Genomic DNA, 26,988 nt, shown 5'->3' on the forward strand with positions numbered 1-26,988 from the left:
TGGCATCACTGTCTCGCGAGATGAGACCTCAACCAGTCTCTGCCGGAAATGACTGGCTCCAAAATTCCTATTATGACGGCCGTTTGACCACTGCAACTGTCAGCGCCGTGGTGAAAGGAGACGAGGTGATCCACTACACTCATGTCCAAAGTGACGTAGTATGCTTGTGGATGTGAGAGATAGTTAATGCTTTATGGAAAAAAAAAGTTTAGGAGGTTAGACTTAATCGTTTCACGTTTCAAATGTATGCCGTTAGGGAAGTACGTTACCTGAGGATGAAGCCTTTCATTTGTCAATTCAGTATATGGAAACCTAGAGGGCAAAGAAGGGTTAGGCTTCCTCATCCAATGTTTTTGTTTTTTTTTTTTTTAAATCACAAATTTTTAAAAATTGTAAATGATAATATAGTGAAAAGTAAATGCTGACTAGCCCAATTAAATATGTAAATCCCTTCACCGTCTTCCTCATAAAAGCAACAACTATTCTGACTAGTTTTTTGTATTTCTGGTGTAATTCTTCACCATGTACCTAATTTAGAATAATGTTTAAACAATGTGTACACAAAAACAAATACTGTGGTTGAAATAAATACTTATTTTGGTAAACATTAAAACTAATGTCACTTTCCAATTGTATTTCACTACAATGAATAATGAGTTACATTTAACCATGCACGTCTTTTACTTCATAAATTGCTGCCATCCATTTTATATTGTTTGTTACCAAATTCTTCAAATTAATGTGAATTAATTTTTCAAAAAAATATAACTGGGGGTATATCTGCATGTATTCATCAAAAAGCATTTGACTAATTTCATATTACTGGGGAAATACTCCTTCCTCCTTTTAATCAACCATAACAAGTCTAAAAATTATTTAAAGTCTTCAGACCCATCCTCCTTACAGTTGCAGATGGTAACATTATAGTCTTAGGAAATAACCCAGTGCCACTACAGTATTAAACACTTCATTACAGTTATTTCATTTAATCTTCCCACCAATCTGATGACATGTAGAAGGAATAATCATTCCCATTCTATAGATAGAAAAGTGACCTTCAAGTAAGTTAAATATGTTAATTTTGTTTAGAGCCTAAAGAAAAAGAGTTCACCTGTCTTCACAGTGGTGTAGGAAACCCTGTATTCTTTTAGCTATAGAGCTGAAAAATTGTGACAGCAGAGTGTGAGATTCATGAAGGCCAGGATTTTGTCTCTTTTATTCCAATCTATATTCTCATCCCTTAGAATCATTCTTGTCAAATACTTGCTAAGTGAAGTGACTCAGAGGTCTTCAGCCTTAAAAATGATGAAAAAAATTCTTAATTTTCACAAAGGGTAGACAAGAACAGTCATATTGAAAAATCTTTGATCTTTTATCCAAGTCTACTCCAACTGTGTCTAGCTATTAAATGTCTAAACAATAGTTAGTGTCCTTTACAAGGACCAATAGAATGTCTTTATTCCTTGAATCATAGCAAGTTTTTCTGAGTTAGAATTCTCCAGCACACAGAATTGGGTAAATTGAAACAGAATAAATTGTCTACCAACAAGATTGGTTGGTAGACAATTTATCCTGTGGTTAATGGGAACCATGTTTCTCTTCTCAGATAATTATGCTTATATTTCAAACTATTTAAATATCTTCACTTTAACTGGGGATGTTTATTGCTGTTTTCTATCAGCTTCACTTCTCCTCTGATATCCAGGTCAAAAATGAGCAAAATTCCAGCTTGTAACTATAACTTAAAACATATTGTTTCTCATAATCTAAACAAAAGCAAGATAGAACTACCTTTCTCTTCTTACTCATTAATTTGTATAGATATAAAACTGTCTTCTCTCCAGGGAGGTAGATAATTTGGAAGAAGGGAGAAACATCAAGTAGAAAAATTCTAAGAAAATTCAAAGTCTGTATCTCTTCTCAGTTTAACAGATTTTAGTAAAATGAAACATGATAGTGAACATGAAACATAGAGTATCTGGTATTAATGTGTTAAGTTAGGCATAAACTTAATTTTTCCTTTCAAATATTTAAATACCCTCCATAAATCCAACTGATTTTTTTAATCCTCTGAAAATCTGTAGCGTAATAATTTCATCTAAATATATATTCTGAAAATGACACAACCTCCTTGATGTGCCCAGTATCACTAAAGTGAATTCCCTCCATGTTCTGTGAGTTGAAACTTAATTATTCATCAGTTTAATAATAATTTATTTCAGTATAGCCATTTTAGAAGACCCTCACAAATTCCCATTAATTAGTATTTCCTCCATTCTCTGGTCTTGGGCTGTTACATCACAGAAGATTCTAATTTAACACTATTAAAACTGTTTCTCATTTTGGCTTGGTCAATGTGAAAGAAGGACTTTTTGGACTACAAGCCACCTACAGAATGATAATGTAGGCTAGACTGTATTCATAGTCTATATAAATATAGTCTTATAAGTAGACATTATAAGACTTATAATGTCTACTCTTATAAGTTATCTCTACCAGGGTTACCTTGAAACTAAAATTTGACTTCTTTCCAAGTTAATGAGTTATTGTTTAGTGTGTGCAGAGTTTTGGTTTGAGAGGATTTTTTTTTTAAATCTCTGGAAATAGTGGTGATAGCTGCACAACACTGTGAATGTATTTAATGGTGCTAAACTGTGTATTTGGAAATGGCTAAAAGTGACATAACTGTGGTTGAATAAGACATCACCCCTCCTCATCGACAATAAATTGGCATCCATCCGCTCACCAAAGTGCCTTTTTGGATTTGTGGGAAGCACCATATGCCAATGAACCCAGAAGGAGTCTAATATACCTGTCAAATGAAGTAGATATGCAGATCTAATCATGGCTTTGGACCCTACAGTGGTCCATTAATTGATTCAATTACAGACTTGAATCCCCGGCAAACTTGGTTAGATAATCACACACAGACAACAGGGCTTTTGTGAAGTCTTGGAAAAATGAGAGAAGTATATAGAAAAGAGATCCTTTGCAAAAGTTCACATGAGAAGTTCAATCATTGGGCAATGAAAACAAATTGACTTTAGATGCACTGGAGAGGTTTGAAATAACAGATTTAACACTCACATAAAATCCTGCCCCAAGGTATTACAGCCTAAAGGAAAACTATATCTTCTCAGCCCATGATTTTTCCAGCAAAGAAAAATGAGATGCTGATGAAACTCCAACTTCCCCAGCTGTATTGGATGCTGCCAAAGAAGGCCATTTCTTTCCCATCCCAAGATTCATGAGCTACATGGCTAGAGGAGGAAAAGAAGCTAGGAGAGTGGCAGATAGGATTATGAGGCCATTAAAAAGACACAGATTCTGCTAACTGTATCATAGACTCTATCAAGATTTGTGCTCTTGAGACATGGCATAAACTTAAGAATAGACTTGTGGTTGCCTGGGGGGAAGGGGAGGGAGTGGGAAGGATTGGGAGCTTGGGGTCAACGGATGCAAACTATTGCTCATGTAGTGGATTTACAATGAGATCCTGTTGTGTAGCCCTGAAAACTATGTCTAGATACTTACAACGCAGCATGACAATGGGAGAAAAAATTATGTATACGTGTAGGTAACTGAGTCCCCATGTTATACAGTAGGGAAAAAAAAAAGTGTGTTGGGGAAAATAACAATAAAAAATAAATTAAAAAATACTCTAATTAAAAACAATAGATAACCCCACTTACCATCACATCAAAAATTATTGGGGAAAAAAAAAAGCACTTTCCTGAGGAGCCAAAGACCTGTACTTTGAAAATTATAATATGCCAATGAAAGAAATGAAAGATGACAAAGATGGAAAGTATAAAATGCTCTTGGATTGGAATAATCAATATTGTCAAAATGGCTATGCCAAAGTAATGTATAGATTCTTTTCAATCCCTATGAAATTATCAGACATTTTTCACAGAATGAGAAAAAATAAGATTTTAGTTCCCATGGAAACACAAAAGACCCCAAATACCCCAAGCAATCCTGTGAAAGAAAAATTGAGCTAGAGGAATCAGGTTCCCTGACTTGAAACTATATTGCAAAGTTACATGCATCAAAACAACATGGTAGTCATACAAAAACAGTAATAGATCAGTAGAACAGGATAGGAAGCCCAGAGAAAAACCCACACATCTATGGTCAACTAATCTATGATAAAGGAGGCAAGAATATGCAATGGAGGAAAGACAGTCCCTTCAATAAATGTTGCTGGGAAAACTGGACAGCTATATGTAAAATAATTAAATTAGGACATTCTCTAACATCATACATAAAAATAAACTCAAAATGGATTAAGGACCTAAATATAAAACTGGATAATATACAACTCTTAGAGAAAAATAGGCAGAAAACAGTTTGATGTGAATTGTATCAAGAGTTTTTTGAATCCATTTCCTAGGATTAATACACACTCACACATGTACACACACTTGCACACACGCATGCACACATAAATGGGACCTAATTATGCTTAAAACCTCTTACACAGCAAAGGACATCTTAAACAGAATGAAAAGACAATACACATGATGGGAGAAAATCTTTGCAAATGAAGCAGTTGACAAAGGATTATTCTCCAAAATATACACAGACCTCATTCAGCTTTATATAAGAACTAATAACCCAATCTAAAAAAAAATGACTGATATATAAAAGACATACAGGTAGCTAAAAATCACATGAAAAATGTCCAACATCACTAATTATTAAAGGAATGCAAGTCAAAACTACAATGAAGTATCACCTCATATTGGCCAGAATGGTCGTCATCAAAATGCCAACAAACAATGAATGCTGGAGACAGTGTAGCAAAAAGGGAGTACTACACTCTGTTGGGAATGTAAATTGATAGAACCATTATGGAAAACAGTATAGTGTTCACTCAAAAAACTAAAATTAGAACTACCATCTATCAATCCCACTCCTGAGCATATATTTGAAGAAAACTATAATTCAAAAACACACATGCACCCTGATGTTCATTGCATCACTATTTACAATATCCAAAACATGGAAGCAACCTAAATGTCCAGTGACAGATGAATGGATTAAGAAGATGTGATACATGTAGACAGTGGAATATTACTCAGCCACAGAAATGAATGAAATCACGTCATTTGCAACAACATTATGGACTTAGATATTATTATATAGTGAAGTAAGTCAGGCAAAGACAAATATGTATGATATCATTTATATGTGATGCATTATAAAAATGACACATTTATCTATAAAACAGACTCACAGACTTTGAAAAAAAAAATCATTGTTACCAATAGGACAGGATAGGCATGAGGGATCCACTGGGGATTTGGAAATGGCAAACACACACTTTTGTATATGGAATAGATGATCAGTTGGGACCTGCTGTGTAGGACAGGGAATTCTGCTCACTATCCCTATATGGGAATGGATATCTGTGTATACATACACAGTCACAGAGATATATATATACGTGTGTGTGTATATGCGTGTATGTATACACATATATACACACGCACATACATATATACATACATATATGAATATATGAATTTGAATCACTTTTCTATATAACAAAAATCAACACAACATAAATCAACTATACTTCAAAAAAATTTTTTTACATGAAAAGTTTTATAAGTTTAAGAGAACAATTGAATTCCTGAGAAAACCTAATAAAACCAAGCAGGGCTGATGGAAAATATCCCTCTCCTCAAGGCAGTGAGTAAAGCCTGAGTGAGATAGCTGATACCTCCCAATTAAGAGCAGGAATCAAAGGATGCCATTAAGGAAAATTTCTAATTCACAAAAAGATGCGGAAATATGTGGAAGAAGAAAAAAGAAAATGAAAAAACAGAAAGAAAACAACATTGGAATCAACGTCATTATCTAGTAATAAATACTGTAAATGAAAATTGAGTAATTCTTTAGTCAAAAGTGCATAGAGTAACTATATTCTTTTTTTAAAAAATGTCCCCAATTTACACTATTGACAAGTGATTCACTTAAGCCTTAAGGACAGATATAAAGTCAAAAATATTCTGTGCATATGAAAAACAATAGAAGACAAAAGTTACGCTTCTGAAAAAAAAAAGTAGAATTTAAGCTAAAAGCTAAAAACAGTAACAAATGACAAAGGAGTTAATTGTATAATCATAAGGAAGTCAACCATTCATGGTGTAGCAATTATACATCATCAGCCATTCAAGGTGTAACAATTATAACTATACATCATTATTACATAAATGTAATAAATTAATACAAAATAAAGGGAGAAATAGATAACAGTAGATAACAGACGGGAAATAGGATTTCCCTTGTGGCTCAGTGGTAACAAACCTGACTAGTATTCATGAAGACACAAGTTCAGGCCCTGGCCTTGCTCAGTACATTAAGGATCTGGCATTGATGTGAGCTCTGGTGTAGGCGGAATATACAGCTCAGATCCCACATGGCTGTGTCTGTGATATAGGCTGGCAGCTGCAGCTCTGATTTGACCCTTAGCTTAGGAACTTCCATATGCCATGGGTATAGCCCTAAATATGATATAAAATATGCAAATATAATTATATACATAAATATAAATATATATATAATATTACAAATTATATATGTATAATAAAATACCAAGGGATTTCCATACTTCATTTCAGTAACGGCTACATCATCCAGAGAGAAGATCAAGAAACATTGGCCTTAAAAAACACCACAGGCCAAGGGACCTACAGACAAAAACACATCCCTCCTCAAGTGCATATGAACATTCCTTGGGATAAACATATGTTAGGTCACAAAATAATACATACCAAATTTAAGAAGTTTAAATAATTCTAAGCATCTTTTCTGATCAAAATTGTATCAGACTAGAAGGTAATAAAAAATGGACAAATACACTAATATATGGAAATCAACACACCTCCAAACAACCAATGGGTAAAAAAAAAATCAAGACAAAAATAGAAAAATATCTTGATACATATAAAAACGGAGACATAAGAAAACTACAGAATGCTGCAAAAGTAAATCAGTTGAAGAAAAGAAAAACGGAGATTTCCCATGCTGGAAATTCCATTATGGCTAAGTGGGTTACAAAAATAACTAGTATCCATGGAGTTGTGTGTTCATTCCCTAGCCTCACAGGGCTACAACACACCACCACCCCCACAAACACACCTTAGATCCTGCATGCTGTGATTATGGAATAGGCCAGCAGCTGCAGCTCCAATTCAACCACTCTCTTGGGAATTTTCCATATGTTGCAGGTGTGGACCTGAAAAGCAAAATAAGTAAATAAATAAATAAATAAATAAATAAATAATAAATAAATTTATTTCCATATTTATGAATTGGAAGAATTCTTTTGTTAAAATGGCCTTACTTCCCAACTGCAATTATATTTGATGCAATCCTTATCAGAATTCCAATATCATCTTCATGGGAATAGAAGAAAATATAGTAATATCTCTATGGAATCACAAAAACTTAAAATAACAAAAATTTTCCTTAGAAATAAAACTAAGAATGGAAAATTTCCTAAATTCAAGCTATAAGACAATGCTATAAATTTTAATCAACATAGTGCTGGCATAAAAATAAACACATAAAATAATTGTATGGAATCAAAGACCCTTGATATAGTTCTCATGCAGCCAACTAATACCTCATAGTCAAGAATTCTCAATGAGAAAAAGATAGTCTCTTCAATATACAGTATTAGGAAAACAGAATAACCACATGTACATGTGTTCACAAGTACATTTGTCTTAAGAGAAGCACTGAATGTTCGAGATTTGTTTCTAAAACAATTTCTACACGTGCTTATAAAACAATTTTAAAGGAATAGTCAAATTGAACTGCTATCTTACACCACTCACTGATATTAGCTTATAATAAATTACACATTTAAATATAAGATGTGAAATCATTACACATCTAAGAGAAAACATAGGGACCAAGTTCTTAAAACAGTTTTTAGCTATGGTTCTTTGATATGAAACCAACATGTAAACAACCAAGGAAAAAATAAATAGTAGTACTACATCAAACTGAAAAGTTTCTGCACAGCCAAAGAAACAACAAATAAAAAGACAGCATAAGGAAAGGGACAAAAAATTGCAAATGACATACCGGGTAAAAAGTTAATATTCCATAATATATTAAGAACTCAATAGCAAATCAAACACACACAGACATACAAACACACACACACACAACCCAACAATCCAGATGACAACTGGGAAGAGCAGTAAAGAGATATTTTTCCAAAACAGATATTGATGAATCCAACAGATACAAAGAGATGCTCAAAATGAATAATCATCTGGGAAATATATAATGAGATATACACAACTTTGATTTATTTTGTTTATAATTATTAATGAATTTTATTACATTTATATGTGTACAACAATCACCACAACTAAATTTCCATCACAAGCACTCAGTGTATCCCCTCCACGCACCAAACTGTCTCATTGGAAAACATAAGTTTTTCAAAGTCTGAGAGTCGGTATCTGTTCTGCAAAAAAGTTCACTCTGAACTTTTCTTTAGATTCCACATGTGAGTGGATGCTTATGTCTCATTGTCTGACTGACTTTACTTAGCATGATAATTACTAGGTCCATTCATGTTGCTGCAAATGCAGTTATTTCTTTCCTTTTAATGCCTGAGTAATATTCCATTGTGTATATGTACTACATCTTCTTCAGCCACTCCTCTGTTGATGGACATTTAGGTTGTGTCCATGGGTTGGCTATTGCAAATAGTGCTGCAATGAAGATCCGAGTACATGTGTCTTTTTGCGAGTCATAGTTTCTCTGGATAGATGCCTAGGAGTGGGATTGCTGGATCAAATAGTAGTTCTATTTTTCGTTTTCTGGGGAATCTCCATACTGGTTGCACCCATTTACAATCCCACCAACAGTGTAGTAAGGTTCCTTTTTCTCCACACCCTCTCCAGCCCTCATTGTTTGTAGACTTTTTGATGATGGCCATTATGGCTGGAATAATGTGGTGCCTCATAGTGGTTTTGATTTGCATTTCCCTAATAAGGAATGCTGTTGAATATCTTTTCATGTGTATCTGTATGTCTTCTTTGGAGAACTGTCTGTTTATACCTTCTGCCCATTTTCTTATGGTGTTGTTCGGTTTTTGGTTTTGAGTTGTAGGGGGTGTTTATAAATTTTGGAGATTAATCCCTTGTCAGTTGATTCATTTGCAAATATTTTTTCCCTGTCTCTGGGTTGTCATTTATTTTTGTTGAGGATTTCCTTTGCTATGCAGAAACTTTTAAGTTTGATTAGGTCCCATTTGTTTATTTTTGTTTTTACTGTCATTACTCTAAGAGATGGATATCAGAAGATGTTGCTGTGGTTTATACCAGAGAATGTTTGGCCTCTGTTTTCCTCTAAGTGTTTTATAGTATCTGGTCTTACATCTAGGTCTTTAATCCATTTGGAGTTTATTTTTGTGTGCAGTGTTAGGGAGTGTTGTGTTTTCATTCTTTTCCATGCGGCTGTCCAGTTTTCCCAGCACCACCTATTGATCAGGCTGTCTTTTCTAAATTGTATATTCTTGCTTCCTTTGTCATAGATGAGTTGACTATAGGTGTGTGAGTCTAATTCTGAGCTTTCTAATCTGTTCCACTGATCTGCATGTCTGTCTTAGTGCAAGGACCATGTGGTTTTGATGACTGTAGCTTTGTAGTATCATCTGAAGTCAGGGAGCCTGATTCCTCCAGCTCCATTTTCCTAACAGTTGCTTTTTGCTAATATTGACTGTTCCAATCCAAGAGCATGGTATGTCGTTCCATCTATTTGTGTCATCTGTGATTTCTTTCATCAGTGGCTTATAGTTTTCAGAGTACAGGTCTTTTGTCTCTTTAGGTGGGTTCACTCCTAGGTATTTTATTCTTTCGGATGTGATGGTAAATGGGATTGCTTCCCTAAATTCTCTTTCTGACATTTCACTGTTAGTTTATAGAAATGCAGTCAATTTCTGTCTGTTAATTTTGAATCCTGTGACTTTGCCAAATTCATGGGTGAGGTCTAATAGTTTTCTGGTAGAACTTTTAGAATTCTCTAGGTATAGTATCATGTCATCTGCAAATAGTGATTGTTTTATTTCTTCCTTTCCAGTTTGGATTACTTTTATCTCTTTAACTTCTCTGATTGCTGTGGCTAGGACTTGCAAAACTATGTTGAAGAGTAGTGGCAAGAGTGGATATCCTTGTCTTGTTGCTGATCTCAGGAGAAATTCTTTCAGCTTTTTACCATTGAGAATGATGTTAGCTCTAGGTTTTTCACATATGACCTTTATTATGTTGAGGTAGCTTCCCTCTCTGCCCACTTTCTGAAGGGTTTTCATTAGAAATGGGTGTTGGATTTTGTCAAGGGCTTTTTATTCATCTATTGAGAGGATCACATGGTTTTTATTCCTCAGTGTGTTAATGTGGTGTATCAAACTGATTTGTGGATATTGAAGAACACTTGCATCCCTGGGATAAATCCCACTTGATCATGATATACAATCATTTTAATGTATATTTGGGTGCAGTTTGCTAGTATTTTGTGGAGGATTTTTGCATCTGTGTTCATCAGTGAAATTGGCCTGTAATTTTTTCTTTTTTGTGTGAATGTGTGGTGTCTTTGTCTGGTTTTGGTATCAGGGTGATGGTGGCCAAATAAATGAGTTTGGGAGTATCCTTTCCTCTGCAGTTTTTGGAAATAATTGCAGAAGGATAGGTGTTAGCAATTCTCTAAATATTTGATAGAATTCACCTGTGATGCCATCTGGTCCTGGACTTTTGTTTGTTGGAAGTTTATTAATCACAGTTTCAATTTCCAGTACTTGTGACTGGTTTGTTCATCTTATTTATTCCATCTTGCTTTAGTGGTGGAAGATGGTACTTTTCTAAGAATTTGTCCATTTCTTCTAGGTTTTCCATTTTATTGGCATATAGTTGCATATAGCAGTCTCTTATGCTCCTTTGTATTTCCGTGATGTCCATTGTTACTTCTCCTTTTCCATTTCTAATTTTATTATTTGAGTCTGCTCTCTTTTTTTCTTGATAAATCTGGCTAAGGGTTTATCCATTTTGTTGATCTTTTCAAAGAACCAGCTTTTCATTTCATTGATCTTCTCTGTGGTTTTCTTTGCTTCTATTTCATTGATTTCTGCTCTGATCTTTATGATGTATTTCCTTCTACGATCTTTAGGTCTCCGACGACCTTCTTCTCTCTCAAGCTGCTTTAGATGTAAACTTAGGTTGTTTATTTGAGCTTTTTCTTGTTTCTTGAGGTAGACAGGTATTGCTATAAACTTTCCTCTTAGAACTGCTTTTGCTGCATCCCATAGGTTTTGGAGTGTCATATCTTTGCTGTCATTTGCTGCTAGGTATTTTTTAATTTCCTCTTTGATTTCTTCAGTGATCCATTGGTTGTTTAGTAGCATGTTGTTGAGTCTCCACGTGTTTGTGTCTTTTGCAGTTTTTTCCCAGTCATATAGCATTGTGGACGGAAAAGATGCTTGATATGATTTCTATTTTCTTAAAGTTACTGAGGCTTGGTTTGTAGCCCAGGATGTGATCAATGTTAGAGAATGTTCGGTGTGCTCTTGAGAAGAATGTGTATTCTGTTGCTTTTGGGTGGGATGTCCTATAAATATCTACTAAGTCCATCTGGTCTAGTGCTTCATTCAGGGCCTGTGTTTACTTACTGATTTTCTGTTTGGATGATCTGTTCATTGCTGTTAGAGGAGTGTTAAAGTCCCCCACTATTACTGTGTTATTGTTGATTTGTCCTTTTAAGGTTGTTAGCAGGGGCCGTATATGTTGCGGTGGTCTTAGGTTGGGTGCACAGATATTTAAAATTGTAATATTCTTCTTGGGTTGATCCTTTGATCATTATATAGTGTCCTTCCTTGTCTCTTAAGATAGTCTTTATTTTAAGGGTCTATTTTTTCTAATATGACTATTGCTGCTCCATCTTTCTTTTGATTCCTGTTTGCGTGAAATATTTTCTTCCAATCCTCTCACTTTCAATTTGTATGTGACCCTAGAAGTGAAGCAAGTCTCTTGAAGACAGCACATATATGGGTCTTGTTTTTGTACCCATTCAGCCATTCCATGTCTTTTTGGCTGGGGCATTTAGTCCATTAACATTTAAGGTAATTATTGATGCATATGTTCTTATTGCCATTTTATTAAGTGTTTTGGATTTGCTTTTGCTGCTCTTTTTTTCTTCCCTTCTTCTCTTGTTCTCTCCTCTTGTGATTTGATACCTATCTTTAGTGTTGTTTTTGAGTTGGTTTTTCTTATTTGTGTGTGTATCAGTTGTAGATTTTTGGTTTGCAGTCGCCCTGAAGTTCTGATATAGGAGTCTACATATATACATACACGAGGTTAAGTTATTGGTCTCTTAATTGCCAGGGCATCTCCAGTGTCCTGCATTTGTGCTGTCTTCTTCTCATGAGTTCTGATTTTGGTAGCATAATTTTGTGTGGATGATTTCACATCTTTACTGTAGGTATGCCTTTTCTGGTGAGCCTTGTCATTTGTGGTAATTTTGTTTCTGGTTGTGGACTTTCCTTTTCTGCCTAGAGAAGTTCCTTTAGTGTTTGGTGTAAAGCTGGTTTAGTGGTGGTGAATTCTCTTAGAGTTTGCTTATCTGTAAAGCTTTTGATTTCTCCTTCAAGTGGGAATGAGAGCCTTGCTGGGTAAAGTAATCTTGGTTGGAGGTTTTTTCCTTTCATCACATGAAGTATATCGTGCCACCCCCTTCTGGCCTGCAGAGTTTCTGCTGAAAACTCTGCCAATAACCTTATCAGGGTTCTCTTGCATGTTATTAGTTTCTTTTCCCTAGCTGCTTTCAAATTTTTCTCTTTGTCTTTAATTTTGGTCAGTTTGATAAGTATGTGTCTTAGGGTATTCCTCCTTGGGTTTATTTTATATAGTACTCATTGTGCTTCCAGGATTTGAGTGAGTGGTTCCTTTCCCATGTTAGGGAAATTTTTGGCTATTACGTCTTCAAATATTTTTTTCGGTTCCTTTTTCTCTCTCTTCTCCTTCTGACACCCCTATAATATGGATGTTGGTGCATTTAACGTTGTCCCAGAGTTCTCTGAGACTCTCTTCATTTCTTTTCAATCTTTTTTCTCTTTTCTGTTCCGCATCAGTTATTGCCACTAGTCTGTCACCCACCTCGCTTAATTCATTCTTCTGCCTCCTGTATTCTGCTGTTGGCTGCTTCTAATGAATTTTTTATTTCAGTTATTGTATTTTGCATCTCTTCTTGCGTAAGTTTTATGTCTTGTATTTCTTTTTTCAGTGTTTCCTGTAAATTACCCTTCTTTGCCTCCAGTTTATTTCCAATGTCTTACATCATTTTCAGCATCAGCAGTCTAAAGTCCTTTTCCTGGAGGCTGATAATCTCCTGACCACTTAACTGTTTCTCCGGGGTTTTTCCTTCTCCCTCATCTGAGTTATAGTTCTCTGTCTTTTCATTTTTTATAGGTCTTTGGTGTGGTGACCTTTTGGCAGACAATAGAGTTGTAGCCTCAATTACTTCTGGCGTCTGACCCCCTTCATGGCTGAAGTTGGTACAGGGGCTTGCTGTATGCTTCCTGATGGGAGGGACTGGTGCCTGCCCAGTGGTTTGTCAGGCTGATTCCTATCCCTCTGGTGTTTGGGGCTTTGTCTCTGGGTGAGATTAGAGATGGCTGTGTGCCTGGATGGGGGGGTGTCTTTAGGCAGCTGTTTGTTGATGGGTGGTGCTGTGATCCCACCTGGATTATTGTTTGGCCTGGGGCTTCTCAGTGCTGATGGGTGGGACCAGATTTTCCCAAGATGGCCACCTCCAGAGAAAGGCATGCTGATGAATAGCCTGAAGAGCTTTGCCTCCAATGCCCTTCCACCAAAACAAGCCACAGTCAGCCCCTGTTTTCCCAGGAGATCCTCCAAGAACCGCAGTCAGTTCTGATCCAGATTCCTATGGAGTCTTTGCTTTGCCCCTGGCACCCAGTGCATGTGAAATCTGAGAACATCTTTCACGAATGGGCTCTCTGTTTCCCCCAGTCCCATGGAGCTCCTGCGCACAAGCCCCACTGGCCTTTGATGTCACATGCTCCGGGTGCTCTTTCTCCCAGTGCCAGATCGCCAGGCATGGAGATTTGACATGGGGCTCAGATCTCTCACTGCTTTAGGTGACACTCTGTGATACAATTACTTTCCAGTCTGTGGGGCTTCCCGCCTGGGAGCTATGGGATTGTTTATATCACATAATCACCCCTCCTACCATCTTGATGTGGCCTGCTCTTTGTCTTCTGGATGAGGATATCTTTTTGAAAGTTTCCAGTCCATTTGGTTGAAGATTGCTCAGCATTTGGTTGTAATTTTGCTGTTTTCATGAGAGAAATTGAGCTCCAATCCTTCTATTCTGCCATCATAATTCCATCTCAGGAAGTGTTTTTTAAGCTTGTATTTTTTAATGGACTTCCTATCAAATTCTGATTAAGGTCTTTTGATTTCTGCTAATTTAGGGGCTTCAGAGGGTCCCTGAGGCAGCTGGGAAAAAAAAAATACATACGTAACTAGTTTGGCATGGTATGTTAAATTACATAGACAGTTCTATTCAAGTGAGTGATAAAGCCTTCTCTTGCTACATAGTATGAATAAATGTTATTAATATAGACATTCTAGAAATTATGTAAAGTTTCTGATATTAGGATATGCCATGTTATGATTGTAGTCATCTTAAAGTGGTGTATGTCACAAATAGTTTGGCTGTGACCTTGTCATGAAAAATTCTGATTGCCTCTTTAACTCTTTTTAAGTCTTTCATAGGTAGTTAAGCTGATGCCATATCTTCAAGAAGCAGGACATTTCCTGAAAACAGGTTTCTGATAACTTTTTATTTATATTGCTAAACTACATAAGATATTTTGAAAGTCTAATGGAAACTTTGATTTCACAGAACTGTTGGTAAGATGGAGTATGTGAGATTGAGTAAATTGATGAATGTGGTGATAACTTTGGGGTTTGCTTGTGATGTTCCTGGCTTTGATTTGTGTTTTTTTCCCCCAGATGTGGGGAAAGTTTACCCCTTGGGATACTTGTGACTTGCAGCTGTTTGGAGGATTATACCTTTGTGGGCAGGGTTGAAGTGTTTGTCTTTTCTCATTATCTAACAACCCCTCCAGAGATTGCAAATGCTTTGGCTACCAGATAAGTTAGGAAGGCCAGCTTTCTAGTTTACTCTTCAGGTGTTTGGGGGGTGGGGTCCCAAAAGAACCTCAAAGTATTTTGGAGACCTCAGAAAGGGAGGAATTCTTCCAAATCTGCCAGGTGAAATCAGACTGCGGGTTAAGGATCCAGCATCACTGTGAGCTGTGGTGTAGGCCAGCAGCTGCAGCTCCAATTTGACCTCTAGCCTGGGAATTTACATATGCCACAGTTATGGTCCTAAAAAGCAAAGCAAAGCAAACAAACAAATCTGATTCTGTTAACTGAAGTCTGCATTTACTAAGATTCACCTTCCAGGTAGTTCCTTCACTAGAGCTGGAGCAGGGTGATTCAACCTACTTGTTTACTCTTGTTCAATAGAATGGCATGGGAATCTCGTATAGTTATTGATAGGGATGGAGTAGGCAAGGTGGTTGAGAAGTCCCAATATAGGATCATAGATAGAGAGGGAAATCTAGGGGATTTGGGGAGATCATTGTAAGTTAATACATTGTTCGAAAAAGCCATCAGCACACGGCAGGCTTCCTTGACTAGTGCAAGTGTGAGAATTGCCTCAGGCCATTGGGTGGGGCATGGGATGAGGTCTGCATTCAGATTCAGACTAAGTTTGAGGATCACCCTTCTGCTATTTGAATACTCACCTTACCAGATACTAAGGAGGAGCCACTACTCCCAGAAAGGAAGAGGTGAGCTTTTCCCACCCCTCCATTCCCCTTGGATGATAAAACTCTAGCCCACTGGATCCTTGGGCAGGGCCTCCATGCCAGGTCACTTTCATCTCTCACAAGTGTCCTATCTTAACAAATCTGTTTCTTGTCTGTCATTTTGTCTCTTGCTGAGTTCCATCTTTGTGGGGACATGAATTACGTAAACCTCAGTGAGTCCAGCCACAGGGTGAGTGATTCTAATTTAAAACTTTGTGTTCAAGTCCCAATCTGGGTTTAGGCTGGGTTTGAATCCTGGCCCATGGGATCAAGTCCCAGGTCATGTTCTGGCTAGGTTCAGGCTCTTGGTGCTGTCAGCTTCATTATGACATAGCCAGAAAGCTGATAGGTAGGTATGGGAACCGGAACCCAAAAGCCTAAGTCCAATTACTCATTAGACAACAACAGAGCTTCGTCAGGTTCATGTAGTTGCAGATGGTAAAAGAAAGATAATTGTGGTATTTACTGAAGATTCTAATAAATATTCCCTGCTCAAGGCTGAACAATTCGGTTCCACAATCATTTTCTTTTTTCTTTTTTTTTTTTTTTTTTTTTTTTGTCTTTTTGCTATTTCTTAGGCCGCTCCCGCAGCATATGGAGGTCCCCAGGCTAGGGGTCGAATCGGAGCTGTAGCCACCGGCCTACGCCAGAGCCACAGCAACTCAGGATCCGAGCCGCGTCTGCGACCTACGCCACAGCTCATGGCAACGCCGGATCATTAACCCACTGAGCAAGGGCAGGGACCGAACCCGCAACCTCATGGTTCCTTGTCAGATTCGTTAACCCCTGCGCCACGACGGGAACTCCCACAGTCATTTTCATAGCCCCAGTTCAGCAGGAAGTATTGTTGCCAAAACTCAGCCTCTGTCTGCCAGTGCTGAATGGAAATATGGAGGCAGAGTTTTGGGTGAAGGGGAAAAAAATAGCTTTACTGATTTGCCAGGGAAAGGAGGCCAGGGCAGGTTAATGCCTTAAAGACTGTGCCCTCCATTGTGAAGTATTGTGGGGAGTGTTAGAGTAAAAAGGAGAAAAATGGGCTATTGGATAGGAATCAGGATTGAGGCAAAAGTGCATTTTTTTTCCCCCCTTGGCGGGAATCCTAGTCATTGAAGCTGGTGTCAGAAGACCTCAGCCTGATCTTTGGCTTATTGCCTAGCACAACTCTTCTTGTGAAAAGGGTATGTTGATCAGAGGTTAGAACATAATAGCAAAGTTTCCTGGGGGGGGGGAAATCATGTGCTAATACTATTTAGCCCATAGGCAGTTGTGCTGAGTGCCTAATCTTTAATTTATGAGCAGTTGTCTGTAGGGTGAAATTAAGTCAGGGAGAAGGACAAGAAAGGACTCTAATCTGTTTATTTTGAAGTATTCATTTCCACAAGAAGCATAAAGAACATCACTTTTCTCTTAGGTGTATAAGATGTCTATATCATTATGCGTATCCCTTGAGAGGGAACCAGGATTCTGCCGAAGGCTGTACTATTGTTGCCTAACTCTTCTGTCCTTGTTTTTGCCTCCTCTCCCTTCCCTGATCAGCAACTGCCTGAACTCAGGGAAGGCCATGGAGACTGAATGAGGCCCATTTCCTAAGAATAAGAAAGAGGAGGTAGAGGAAGCCTTTTTTGCCTAGGAGCCCCACTGGGCCCAGCTCAGTTACAGTAGCCAGTTAACAGAACTCATTGCCCCCTTTTCCACAGGATGGTAGAAAGGACATTAACAGTGGGGAAATGTAGTAGAGAATAGCAATTCTGACCCCTTATTAAATCTGTTTCTTTGGTTTAACATTGGAATAGCTTATAATATACGTAATGACCCATCTCAGGGAAGTCCCCCCCTCCCCATCCTTGGTTGTTAAACTAAAATAAAATAACTTCTTTCAGCTCATAGGGAATATCCTTGCCCAGCCCACCTGTGAAAGAAGGGCTGCAGGAAAGAAGAAATTGTAACACATAATCTCTGAAACCAGGAGATAGTTGCAATAAATTCTCCTGACTGAAACCAGAAGACATTTACAACAACCTATGACTTACATTGACTTACCCATGACTTACTTATGATGGAAATTGTCTGTTCTACAGAGTTGTCATTTCTTGCACTAACCAATGTGTGGCCGAGCCTCTGATAATGCATAGTTCCATAAGAGAGCCATGATTGTAATCATATAACTCTGGATTAGGAAGGAAGCAACTAGAGGGAATATTTTTCTGGACCATAAGAGACTAGTAAGAAATGTGGTCCAGAGACATTTGATAAGACTGCTGATAAAGCCCAGCCCAGTAATAGCACACTGAGTGGCCTACCAATGAAATCTTCATCAGACCTGGGGATGAGCAATCTTAGCACCATGGGATGAAATGCCCCCAAAACCATGGTCAAGTTTATGACACCAAAGGGGTGCTGCCAACTAAAAATTGGCAATTTCCATCTACTTCTATGAGGAGTAGGTCAATAGACACTGTGGCCACTGACTTTAACACACTCCAAAGGGAACTCAGTATGGACATAAGGAATGAGGCCCTCTGTGCTCTGGGAAAAAACAACATAACAAGCCTTCAGATAGATATTTTCAGAAGATTTTATGAGCCCAAATTTTGCATTTTTTCATATCTAGGAAAGCATTAAAATTGTTAGTGGTGACTTCTGCCTTGGCCACTGAGGAAAGAAATGAGTTTGAAATTAAAAATGGAGTGGCCATGTCAGACACAGAGGTCACACATTCTCAAAGCAGTGTCTGCTGATGAAACTGAGCAGGACTCTGTAAGTAGCTCTATCAAATTCATGATTAACCTCTTTATCTGAATGTCTATTCCCTTTCTTGCCCAACATTTGTTCTCCTCAAGATTGAAGCATACCAACGGTGGGAGGCGGGGGGAATTGCAACCCAGAAGGACCCTATCTTGGGGCAGGCCCATATCCTCTGATTTAGCTCCTCCCTGAAGTATAATATGTAACTTGTTGGAGGTTTAGAGAAACATCATGACCTGACCACTGTGGACTGCCTCAAGAACAAAGGATCTCTGGACCAATAAGTTTGCAACAACCAATCATGCCCTTCCATTGCTTTGCCTTTAAAAATGCTTTGCAGTTTTGATTCAGAGGGTTTGGGATGTTTGGAGGCATGAGCCACTCATCTTCTTGCATGACCCTGAAATAAAACTTTTTCTACTCCAAACTCCAGTGTTCCAGTATGTTTGGCCTCACTATGCATTGGGCACATGGACTTGTGCTAACACAACTACCTGGGAGAGTTTAAATTGTGGACTTTACCCAGGAGAGAGTTGTTAACAGAGGTAAATTTTACCTAACTGATCCCATCCGGATAGCAGTTAGAGCTACTCTAGTATAGATTAGTTGGTAGCAGAGCATGACTAAGTTTCCTGAATTTAACTACTGAACTGTGGTCTTTGTCTTTAAAAATGCATCCTAAAATATTGAGGAATAAGGAATCATGATATATGTGGGTTATTAGGAAATTTTTCCATGGAAAAATTCATAGTATGTGTATTCATATAAAGAAAACATTAGTGACAAGGCAAAAAGGTGTTTACAGTTTTTGAGAGTAGTTATGTTGGTGACCACAAGTTCATGTGCCAGATGCACAATGAGGCCAAACAATATCTACATGTTGGAGTTTGGAGAAGAATAAGTTTTATTGTGAGGGCAAGTAAGGAGATAAGACAGGTGGCTCATACCTCTAAAGTGCCAAACCCCTCAAAAGATTTCAGCAAAACACTTAAAAAACCCTGGTGAGGATGGGGAAAATCACAAGGTATGTAATCAGCCTATGCACAGTTCTCTGACTTGTTGATGTCGATAGAGGACAGTATCGAGGGGGTTAACATCATTAATCCTTAGCTGCCAGTAGGTCTAGGAGCTCATTATCCTCAAGTAGTTAATTTCTTCCATTTTTGTGGTGCTTTTAGCATCTGAAAAGCTCCCAAATTACTTATGAGATACTATTATCTGGCTACCTCAGAGAAGAGCTAAAGCCAGTGTATATGGGGAAAGGGCTTGCTCTGGGAAGGGCCTGCAGTAGGGTCTTGCTCAGTTTCAGATAAGGGTTTCATCACTTTTTGTCACTAGTGGTACAATTTTTCTGGAAGTTTGAAGTGGTTTCATATGGTAAAATTTAAAACTAATGCAATAAAGTATAAATTAATGAAGATAAGTCCATGGAAAGTTGACCAAAGATGACATGTATGAATGTATATATAAGTATGAATGTGTATGTTTGTATGTATATATGTATGTATTTGTGTGTAAAAAATCAAAATTGGATAGAAGCAATTTACAGGACCATATGCAGAGTATGGCCACACATACTGGATAATGTCCATAGAAACTCTTCATAATGGTACCTCTAGGGGACGCTTTTTTTTTTCTTTTTTAGTGGGGTCCTGTTTTTATTTTGTTACATCAAAATCACATTTAAAAATCTTTAAGAATCAGAGTTCCTGTTGTGGCTCAGTGGTTAATGAATCTGACTAGGAACCATGAGGTTGGGGGTTCGATCCTTGGCCTTGCTCAGTGGGTTAAGGATCTGGCATTGCTGTGAGCTGTGGTGTAGGTTGCAGATGCGGCTCAGATCCCACATTGCTGTGGCTCTGGCATAGGCTGGCAGCTACAGCTCCGATTAGACCCCTAGCCTGGGAACCTCCATATGCCACAGGAGCAGCTCTAGAAAATGCAAAAAGACAAAATAAATAAATAAATAAATAAAAAGTAAAAAGTGAAAAAGAAAACAAACAAAAAAAAACCCTTTAAGAATGAAAAAATAAAATTAAAAATTAAAAAACATATATGTGATGTAATATTTGGAATGTGAAAAATGTCTTTATGATTCAGGGGTTTACTTAACTAGAAGTTTACACTATCTAAAACAAACACAATCCATACTTTAAAATATTCTTTATTGTTTGATTTCGGTTAATGTCACACTCCCCAAGTACTCTAGTCATCTGTCATGAGGCTTCTGAAGATCTGTTCTAAGTGGAAAAGTATTGTAAGCACCACAGGTATAAAAAGTAATCAGTTTTGGAGATCCCATTGTGGCTCAGTGCATTAAGAAAACCAATATAGTCTCAGTGAGAGTGTGAGCTTGATCCCTGGCCTCAATCAGTGGGTTAAGGATCTGGCATTTCCACAAGCTATGGCTTAGGTTGCAGATGTGGTTCTGATTTGGGCACTGGCGAGGGAGCTTCAAAATGCTACAAGTGTGGCCATAAAAAGAAAAAAAAATTAATAAATTCTGAAACAGGAGGAAGGAGGGCAGGGCACGACTTTTAAAAGCATGACACATCTTTGGCATATAGGACAAAAACTGGTTAGAACAAGTTAGGTCAGTGATGGCTGTTGACTTGACTTCCAGTAAACCTTGAGGCTTGCTTCCTGTAAGCCTTCTTCATTGTAAACATAACAGCATGCTAAATGACATGCCACAGGCACCATGACAGTTCTAAGACCAACTACGAGAGGGTAAAAACTGGATGATGGCCCAGTTCCTGGAAATCCCAAGCCCTTCCATGACATAGTTGGAATAATCCTCCCACTCATTAGCCTACAAAGTTAGCCAGCCCATAAAAACCCACCACCCCGTGTTTCAGGGCCTCTCTCCTTCTGAGATGGACCACACGCTGTCTGTGGAGCATGTATCTCCCAGGGCCACAATCTCACTTTTTGAGATAGACAACATTCTTTCTTTGGAAAGTTTATGTCCCAGGCTCTCAGCTTCTCTGATGGCCCACACTTTGTCTATCTCTCTCAGTTAAACCGCTTCATACCTATCATTTTTCTTCTGTTCAAGTTCCTTCTGCACTGAGACATAAATAATTGGAACTTCAGTAAGTCCTGAGAGCCGGTGTGTGATGCTCATTAGGAAAGAATTGGTGCAAATCCCAGTCAGAGTCTTGTCTAGGTTCAAGCCCCAAAATAAATTGTGTGGTTTTAATTCTATATTAAGAAAGGCAATTTTATAGCCCAGTAAATTGCTTCTAAATAAAAGAAGTTGATGTACTCTTTTTCATATAATACAAGAGATGGGGTGCAGGACATGCTGCCTAAAAATACACTACCTTGGTATGTGGCTTATGCCAAGCCCCAAACAAGCAAGGCCCAGAAGACTCAGGAAGAACCTTTGAACTCCATTGCTGCCTGAAAGGATTAAGAAAGGAGGGCCATTCTAGGAAGGAGCTATCTTCATAGATAACTAACACTGGAGTGTGAATTAGGTATAGCAGATGGGGGGGTGAGGGGAGGAGGGGGCAGTAAGACCCCTTTCAGCAAAGTCTTCTCTATGTCCTGTTGTCTTGGGATAGCGATAAACACTTGTTAACCAAACATTAATTCTTTTCATCTTCTTGAGAACTGAACTTATTTTTCTATGGAGCCCCACACACCTATCTCCTTCTTACTCCAGAATGACATGATACTTCACTTTGCCTTCACTGTCTTTGGTATTCTTCATGCCTTTGTGAATCCCCCATGTGTACAAAATAACTTTGATCTTCTCCTGTTGAACCTCCTTATGTGATTTTAAATGACACCCAAAATAACAAAAGAGAAAGAGGTGGAGAATATTTCTCTCACCACACAAACTTATTTAAGAAAAGCATTATCTCCTTTTGATGCACATAATGGCTAAGAGGCAAAGATACTTTTTCTCTGAATCGCCATTATTCATTTACCAAAAAAATTTAAATTAAAATTGGATTGACTTACTTGTAAAAGTTTTTAACTAACGTCAAAGCCTTGAACTTTTAAATTGTAAAAAAAAATTATGTCCTGAATTATTAAAGAAAAGAATGACCAGAAAAAGACAGCAAAGTTTAGTTGCATTTTGAATGAAAGTCTAAATGTCAGTAAGCATTCTTTTCCTCATTCTCTTATGCAGAAACTGTGAACTGGAGGTTAGCACTTGCCATCTGCCCCTACAGGGACTGAATCATGAGTCTGCTGCAGCTGATGACCCTCAACATCCCTGAAAGGAGCTCTGGGTGGAGATAAGGAGTGAAGCACTCTGTGCTCTGGAAAGACTTGTAGAACAGGTCTTCCCGATAGTCAGATACTTTCAGAAGAAGATTTTATGAGCCCAATTCTTACATCCCCTCTTATCTAGAAAAGCACTGAAATCTTTCACAGCAATGTCTGTCCTTGTGACTAGCAGTAACCTTCATGAGTCTAGCAGCAACCTTCTGTAAGAATGTGTGCTTGTGATTCTCCCTTTCATCAAAGTTGCACAAACATGCTGACATTTTCCCCTGTCTCTTTGGGGTGGTATTTCACAGCTATCTGAAATGCTGCCTCCTGGTCTATAATCCTCATTTTGCCCCAAGTAAAACTTAAGTCTCAGCTTTTAGGTTATATATATATATATGTATATATAGTTTTTTAAGTCAACAATTATGGTGACCATGTAAAAGGGACCATAGGGCAGACTTTTCTCCTTCACCTGAACTCTACAAGATCTGGAGCCTTGATACCAGCAAAGGCTCTTGTGCCCTTCTGCCCCCTCGGGGTGTCCAGATGAGTTTGGGTGAAACTCTCCCAGTTTTCAGATCTCTAGGATTGGTGATGAGCCTGTGTTTTATTTGGTGGTGTGTAATAGGTACCCAGCCCTCACTTGAGAGGTACTGGGGGTGGGTAGGAGCACTGGTTGAATGATATCAGGGAATAATTCTTCAGTGACAGGTACTGAGGGGGGCTTGGATGAAATGTGCCAAGTTTTGTTCAGTTGAAAGGGACTGAGTGGTCTGGGCTGATTGGTCTTTTAAGAGGCTGACCTGAAGCTTTTCCTCAATTTGGCTGCCTTAATACGATTTGCTGGGATAAAGGTGAAGGTATTGCAAGAGAGACTTTTCTCAAAAAAAAGAAAGAAAGAAACTCCCAATCTGTTATGGCTTCCTCAAGTGACTGAGAAATTTACAAAAGTGGTGGAATCTGAGTCCTCATGCCCTGCAGTGAGTTTCCACAGTGAAACCCACTTGTTAATTAGAACCTGCTCAACCAGGGATGTGAATAAAGGACTGGCCATTCCATGACACATAATAGAGGGCTGAAGGAACACTGGGTAAAACCTAGAGGAGTTAAGCTCTCAAGCCGCACCTTGGTCCAATACACAATGTCATTAGTAAACTTTATTCCTATCTATTTCAGCTTTAAAATGGGAAACAGAGTCTCTCAAACAGAGAAATAAGATGTGTCAGAAAGTCGGCCTCCAACTAGCACCTCATCCAGATTTACGTATGCACAGGATTTATACTTGCAAGTATCTACCTAATTGAGTATGAAAGGAAAAGAAAATTGCCCAACATTATCCCCCCAAATAGTCAAAATTGGCTCTTTTATTGCACATGCAGTTATTAGAGAAAGCTAGCTAGAAGGAAAAAAAAAAATCATTTTCAGAATTCTAACCCTGGGGGAACTAGTCCTACCAGGAGAATTTGCTTTCTCTCCCTGGGCTCTCAGGAACCCTTAGATCATCTCTAACTCCTGAGACTAAAGGAAAAAAAGGCGGGGGGGGGGGGGGCAGTGAAATATTTTCAAAACATATACCAACTGCTATTTACAAAGTAGTGAATTTTATATTGTGATATCTGACTCATGACTAAACTTAGAAAATGAGTCTATGAGATCTCAGGTTGTGTCTGTCTAGATGTTAGTGTGTGCATTATATATGTCTTAACTTTTAGACAGTATTGTCAAAATTGTTTTGTAAATGAGCTTTACTTAATTGGCTTAATGGAAAATAAGTGTTTATATAACTTCTCAAAAATACAGAAGATAACTGGCCAGAAATAATTTTAAGTTCTTGTGAACCAGGAAATATTCAGTAGTAAATGAGTATCTGGAAATAAATTTTATTAATGTGACTAATGTAGACATATCTTTAGGGTCATTGACATTAAGCAAAATACTTCTATTGTACCTAAGCTTAGTAGAAGTTAAATAAGCTCTTGTTATATATGCTGTAAATTTTTCAACAAGAAAAACTACTTGGTATGCTAAAGTTTTTCTAAGTAAATTAAATGTAAATGAGGTAAGAAATTTTGGGTGAACTCTTCAGGAATAACTGGTTTAGGAACATCTGCTTTAAAATAATCTCTCCAGGTACTTGGTAATGGGAAAATTTAGAGTTGTGCTAATGTTAAATTAAGTTAAGGCAAAACTTAGAGTCTTGGCTAAGGAATTTCCCAATCCAGGACAGGACCACTTCGGATCTGCTTAGGAATTTGAGTTAAGCATCTGGACCTAAGAACCAGCGTTTTCAGGTCTATATCAATCCACACAGCTATTAGTTTCTGAGGGCAAAGCAAGGAAATAGATAGAGAAGGAAGAGTGGAAATGCCCCTTGAAGAGCTCTGACTCACACAGTCCACAGGCTTGCAATGAATGTAAGGTGTTAGCTCAGAAATTACTCACATTTATCCCAGAGCTTTTTCAAAACAAAACAAAACACAAACACAAACAGACAAACAAACGAACAACATGGACTGGACAAAGACTCAACAGGACCAGCAAAGACTGGATGAGTCAATCCTCTGCTAATATGAAAGTTTGAAAAAACTTTTAAACAGCATTCTAGCTTGACACCAAAATCATTCTCTACCTATCAGCTTGACTCTTTGCTCAATCTGCCTTTTGCAAAGGCTTAGATGAGGATTTGGCTACTCTAGTAAAAAGACACAGTCCAGATTGGTCCCCCTTTCATGCAAAGGCCCTTTTTACATTGGCTGATCAAGTTTTCTTTTTTTAATGGTTCAAACCATTAAAAAAAGAGGGAATAGGATAGCTACAAAAATTATGAACCTTCAGCTGTGCCAACTAAGTACCCAAGCCTAGTCAAAGTTTGACCGACCCTGAATTATGTCCAACCAGAAGAGAAAGGCAAAGGTGGCTTTTATGGTAAGAAAACAGGGCATTGAAAATGAACTGCAGGGAGTTCCTGTTGTGGCCCAGCCAGTTACAAAACCACCTAGTATCCATGAGGATGTGGGTTCTGTACTGGCCTCACTCAGTTGCTTCAGGATCCTGCATTGCTGTGAGCTGTGGTATAGGTTGCAGACACAGCTCTGTTTCAACCCCTAGCCTGGGGACTTACATATGCATAGCCGTAAAATTAAAAAAACAACAAAACAAAACAAAACAGAACTGAAAGTGAAGAAGGGGAAACCAAGAAGGAAAAGTGGGTTTTATTTTGTTTTGTCCTTTTGAGGGAATGGCAAAAGAGAAAAAAAATAGCTTTATTGCTTTGGCAGCCACAGGAGGCCACAAAACAGAGAAAGAAGCAGTCTGTCATCATTTGCTTTCTTCTCTGGTGTTCTTCTGGCAGTAACATCAGCTCTCTGTTCTCCACAGCCCTCTCCCCGTCCCCAGCCCAATAAGGCATGCAGGCTTGGGTAAAAGGCCAAGCAGGGTTATGTCATGTATCAGATTTGTTTGCGAGTGGTGGGGTTGCAAATGCCCATTTCCTAAGTGTGACATCTATGGCAAGCATGTCCACTAGGGTGTCAACCATCTAAAGTTTGTTAAAAACCTTCAATCTGTTGCTGAGGAGTGAGTTGAATGTCCCTTGTGTGGCTCTGAGTGCCCTGAATTGTTACTGTGTTGGTGAAGATGCTAAGTACAAATTATTTGAAGTTATCCTCATTGACCCATTCCATAAAGCTATCAGAAGTAATTCTGACACTCAGAGGATCACCAAAGCAGTCCACAAGTACAGTGAGATGTGAGGGCTTACTGCTGTAGGCAGAAAGAGCCATGGCCTTAGGAAGGGCCACAGGTTCCCTCACACTATTGGTTGTTCTTGCTGTGGGACTTGGAGAAGGCACAACACTCTTCAGCTCCACCCATTACTGCTAATATAAGTAATGGTAAAATTCTCACCTAATGAGCAATTTAGGACATTAAAAAAAAGTGCTCCTGTTCTCCTGATTTGTAGAGACCTATTGGAAGCTTATGAAGCCCACATTTCCTTCACTCTTAAAGGATAAATATTCCTAGACTTAAAGGATCAGACTTCTTTCATCATATAATATTTGTGACCCATTATGACAAAAAGAGAAATTACT

General features: G+C 38.1%; 1 pseudogene; it reads left to right on the forward strand.

Moving 5' to 3' along the window:
* Nucleotides 1-20: 20 nt before the first annotated feature.
* LOC100625900 (large ribosomal subunit protein eL15 pseudogene) lies at nt 21-26,784 on the forward strand (annotated as a pseudogene).
* The last annotated feature ends 204 nt before the right edge of the window (nt 26,785-26,988 follow it).

The sequence above is a fragment of the Sus scrofa genome, chromosome Y (genome assembly GCF_054392235.1).
Source record: "Sus scrofa isolate SSC_HxYL_T2T_F1_AM1 chromosome Y, Sscrofa_HxYL_maternal_Yorkshire_Landrace_v2.0, whole genome shotgun sequence".
Classification (NCBI taxonomy): domain Eukaryota; kingdom Metazoa; phylum Chordata; class Mammalia; order Artiodactyla; family Suidae; genus Sus; species Sus scrofa.